Source organism: Rhinopithecus bieti, unplaced genomic scaffold (assembly GCF_001698545.2).
Source record: "Rhinopithecus bieti isolate Rb0 unplaced genomic scaffold, ASM169854v2 scaffold_9899, whole genome shotgun sequence".
NCBI classification, from domain to species: domain Eukaryota; kingdom Metazoa; phylum Chordata; class Mammalia; order Primates; family Cercopithecidae; genus Rhinopithecus; species Rhinopithecus bieti.
This window is the reverse complement of record NW_016806979.1, coordinates 1,328,057-1,333,193: the sequence shown is the minus strand read 5'-3', so window position 1 is coordinate 1,333,193 and position 5,137 is coordinate 1,328,057.

The window sequence follows — 5,137 nt, the reverse complement described above, 5'->3', positions numbered from 1 at the left end:
TGTGGCAGGAAAACGTGAGCAAAGATCTCTGTGTCAGAAATAAGTTGAAGGAAAGGTGCTGTGCTTTGATGTGCACGTACACAAACGTCTCCCTACACAAACATCTTGGTGCATTGAAGAGCAGTATTGCCGCTAGCATGTCTCACTCCAGCCCTAAGGCGGTTTTCTCCTATCTCAGTAAATAGAACATACAATCCGGTTTTACACCAAGACATTCCATTCCCAGGGACGAGCAGGAGACAGATGCCTTCCTCTTTCACGAATCCTCCTCAGCACAGACCCTTTATGGGTGTCAGGCTGGGGGACAGTCAGGTCTGTCCCTTCCCACGAGGCCGTATCTCAGGCTATCACATGGGGAGAAACCTTGGACAATACCCGGCTTTCCTGGGCAGAGGTCCCTGCGGCCTTCCTTCCGCAGTGCATTGTGTCTCCGGGTACTGAGTTTAGAGAATGGCAATGACTTTCAGCAAGCATACTGCCTTCAAGCACTTTTTTAACGAAGCACGGCCAGGCGCGGTGGCTCAACCCTGTAATCCCAGCACTTTGGGAGGCCGAGGCAGGCGGATCACGAGGTCAGGAGATCGAGACCATCCTGGCTAACACGGTGAAACCCCATCTCTACTAAAAAATACAATAAACTAGACGGGCGAGGTGGTGGGCGTCTGTAGTCCCAGTTACTCGGGAGGCTGAGGCAGGAGAATGGCGGGAACCCGGGAGGCGGAGCTTGCAGTGAGCTGAGATCCGGCCACTGCACTCCAGCCTGGGCGACAGCGAAACTCCGTCTCACCAAAAAAAAACAAAAAAACAAAAATAAACCACCACGTCCTGCACAGCCCTAAATCCATTAAACCTTGAGTCAACACAGCATGTGTCTCTGCAAGCACAGGGTTGGGGTTAGGGTTACAGATTAACGGCATCTGAAGGCAGAAGAATTTCTCTTAGTACAGAACAAAATGGAGTTTCTTATGTCTACTTCTTTCTGCATAGACACAGTAACAGTCTGATCTCTCTTCCCCACAGCTATCGTTTAATTAGCATTTAGTTTCATGGGCACTCCAAACCGTTAAAGACAATTCAGGCCAGCTGTAGTGGCACCGTGCCTGTGGTCCCAGCTACTCGTGAGGTAGAAATGGGAGGATCACTCAAACCCGAGAGGTCAAGGCTGCCCCACCGTCTGGGAAGGGAGGAGTGCCTCTGCCTGGCCGCTGCACCGTATGGGCCTGTGAGCTGTGATTGTGCCTCTGCACTCCAGCCTGGGCTGTAACAGAGCAAGACCCCCATCTCCAAAACAGAAAATTCATGGCCGGGCGCGGTGGCTCAAGCCTGTAATCCCAGCACTTTGGGAGGCCGAGACGGGCGGATCACGAGGTCAGGAGATCGAGACCATCCTGGCTAACACGGTGAAACCCCGTCTCTACTAAAATACAAAACTAGCCGGGCGAGATGGCGGGCGCCTGTAGTCCCAGCTACTCGGGAGGCTGAGGCAGGAGAATGGCGTAAACCCGGGAGGCGGAGCTTGCAGTGAGCTGAGATCTGGCCACTGCACTCCAGTCCAGGCGACAGAGCGAGACTCCGCCTCAAAAAAAAAAAAAAAGAAAAGAAAATTCATATCCAGGTGCTACATCTGCGCTGAGAAGAGCCCACAGGCAGAGATGACTCACAACAGTGGGGTCCTCAGCAGCATCAGTTTTCCCAGACTCAGGAGTGAAATGGGCTCCGGCATGTGCACTGACGGGTGGTCCAGTGTGCCTGGGCCCAGAACAGCCGCTGAGCGCAGGGACCCTAAAGTCCGGTAGGGGTCTGGGTGACAAGGCCAGGGGAGTCCCCAGCACCCCTCATCCACCCCACAGGACACCCCAATTGACACCGTGTGCCAGCAAAGTGGGGACCTGATGGTTTTGGGAACGTGGGTCATTCAAAGTGGCCTGCAGCACCCGGCCTGTCAGGAGCAGACAAGGAGGGTCCTTATCCACCCATCCCGAGACTGTCCTCCCATGGCGTCATGCCACGCCTGCGTAGGGCTCCCTGGCTGGAACCCACCCTTGAAAACCACCTGAGGAGGTGCCAGAGTGTGGCTGCCAGTTCCAGACCACGTTGGCTCCACCTGCCTGGAACCCAGCTACCACCAGCGCTGGCTGGAAACATAGGCTTGTGGTCTTCTCGGGTCTTGGAAATCTGTACCCTTAGGACTCATTCAGGATCAGCATGTCCAGCACCAAGGATTTCTTCAGAAAAGGCACTCCTTCCCAACTAACAGAACGTTCCTCCAAGCAAGCTGGGAAGCGCAGCCCACCCGCCTCCAGCTGGGTGGCCACAAGCACCTCAGGCTGCCACCTTATATTTTCATGCCTCACAGCAAAAATCATGGTGGGTATTTCTTTTCAATTTTTTTTTTTTTTTTTTTTTTTTTAAGCAACTGAGTCTTGCTCTGTCACCCAGGCTGGAGTGCAGTGGCTCTATCTCGGCTCACTGCAAGCTCCGCCTCCTGGGTTCATGCCATTCTGCTCCCTCAGCCTCCCGAGTAGCTGGGACTACAGGCGCCCACCACCATTCTTTTGTCCAGCTAATTCTTTTGTATTTTTAGTAGATACGGGGTTTCACCATATTAGCCAGGTCTCGATCGCCTGACCTCGTGATCCACCCGCCTCGGCCTCCTGAAGTGCTGGTATTACAGGCATGAGCCACCGGGCCCGGCCCCTTGGTGGATATTTCTTCCCAGTTATGTCCTGAGCCAAATGTTGAGCTTTTCTGCCCAGGAAGGGTAAAATTCTAGCACAGACAGTCGTGCAACCCAAGGGGTGGCCAGGGTTCTCACTGCCCTTGGCCACGGGGCAGGCTGGTCTACACAGCAGGGGGATGTTTCCAGGGTTGAAGGTTCCCCCACCTAGTCCTGAACACATCGGGTGCTGGAGCATCTGTGTTCCCACGAGGCCACGTGGGCCACACGACTTCAAAAGGTCCTCGAGGCTTAAGTGCACCGGTTTCATTCTGAACATGCTGCTCTGACACACATCCCTGCTGAGCCACAGGAGGAGCAGATACTGGGAGCTTCTGGCTGTTCATGGTCAAGAGCCTGGGCCTGCAGGGAAGACTCCAGAACTCCTAACTCTTGCTAACCTTACATCCGGGATTCTTATGCCCTCAGCTGAAGAACTCAATGAATTTCAGCTTTGAAGAGGTTCTTCTAACACTTGGCCATTTCTTTTTCTTTTTTTTCTTTTTATTGAGACGGAGTCTCACTCTGTCGCCCATGCTTGAGTGCAGTGGCGTGATCTTGGTTCACTGCAAGCTCAGCCTCCCGAGTTGCTGGACTTTAGGCACCCACCACCACACCTGGCTAATTTTTTGTATTTTTAGCAGAGACAGGGTTTCACCGTGTTAGCCAGGATGGTCTTGATCTCCTGACCTTGTGATCCACCCGTCTCCGCCTCCCAAAGTGCTGGGATTACAGGCGTGAGCCACCGCGCCCGGCCTTCTTTTCCTTTTTTTTTTTTGAGATGGAGTCCCACTCTGTCGCCCAGGCTGGAGTGCAGTGGTGCAATCTCAGCTCACTGCAAGCTCTGCCTCCGGGTTTTACATTCTTCTCCTGCCTCAGCCTCCTGAGTAGCTGGGACCACAGGTGCCCACCACCACGCCCAGCTAATTTTTTGTATGTTTAGTAGAGATGGGGTTTCACCGTGTTAGCCAGGATGGTCTCGATCTGCTGACCTCGTGATCCACCCGCCTCGGCCTCCCAAAGTGCTGGGATTACAGGCTTGAGCCACCGCGCCCGGCCCACACTTGGCCATTTCAACCAGACTTTGCTAAAGTCCTCTGAAATTGGGGGACTGAAAGGCAATTACTGGGGTCACAAGTGGCCTGTGACATCTGCCAAGGACCTGCTGTTAGGGTTCATTAAACCCCAAAGTATGGCACCTTGGCATGCAGACTACTCTGACCCAGAGGAGACTGGAAGGCCTCAGAAGCCAGGTCTTTGTCTTTCCCTCCTGGTTCCTGCCCATTTTTCTCCCCTAAAGTGAGTCCCAGAAACAATTCTTTTCCCCACGGCAGGTCATAGAAACTAGAACTCCTCTCCCCCAAAGCCAGCCATAAAACCTAGCAAGGTCCCTCTCTCCCTTCTCCCTGGAAGATCCTCATTCCCGAGGGGTCCTGCCCCATCCCCAGGGGAAGGGGATTGTACAGAGCGGCCTTGCTGGCTTTCCCCAGTTAAACGGATGTTAGGCCAGATCCTGTGTGTTGAATCACATTTCTGCATGCCTGTTCACTCGTCAAACCTAAATATAAAAATAAAGATTTTCATGCCAGGCACAGTGGCTCACGCCTATCATCTCAGCACTTTGGGAGGCCCAGGCAGGCGGATCACTTGAGGTCAAGGGTTCGTGACCAGCCTGGCCAACATGGTGAAACCCTGTCTCTACTAAAAATACTAAAATTAGCCGGGCGTAGTGCCACACACATGTAATCCCAGCTACTCGGGAGGCTGAGGCAGGAGAATCGCTTGAACCTGGGAGGCGGACGTTACAGTGAGCCAAGATTGTGCCACTACACTCCAGCCTGGATGACAGAGCGAACCTCGATCTCAAAAATAAATAAAGGTTTTCCTGGGTCTTTATAGATGAAGGCTCCTGTGTCATGTAAAACTTTATTTTTTTTAGATGGAGTCTCAATCTGTCACCCAGGCTGGAGTGCAGTGGTGTGATTTTAGCTCACTGCAACCTCTACCTTCTGGGCTGAAGTGATTTTCCTGCCTCAGCCTCCCAAGTAGCTGGGATTACAGGCAGGCGCCAACACGCCAGGTTAATTTCTGCATTTTTAGTCAAGATGGGGTTTCACTATGTTGCTCAGGCTGGTCTCTCTCAATCTTCTGGCCTCAAGCTATCTGCCCACCTTGGCCGCCCAAGGTGTTAGGATTACAGGTGTGAGCCACCGTGCCCGGCTATCATGTCAAACTAATACTTTTTTTTTTGAGACAGAGTCTCGCTCTGCCGCCTGGGCTGGAGTGCAGTGGCCGGATCTCGGCTCACTGCAAGCTCCGCCTCCCGGGTTCACGCCATTCTCCTGCCTCAGCCTCCTGAGTAGCTGGGACTACAGGTGCCGCCACCTCGCCCGGCTAGTTTTGTATTTTAGTAGAGATGGG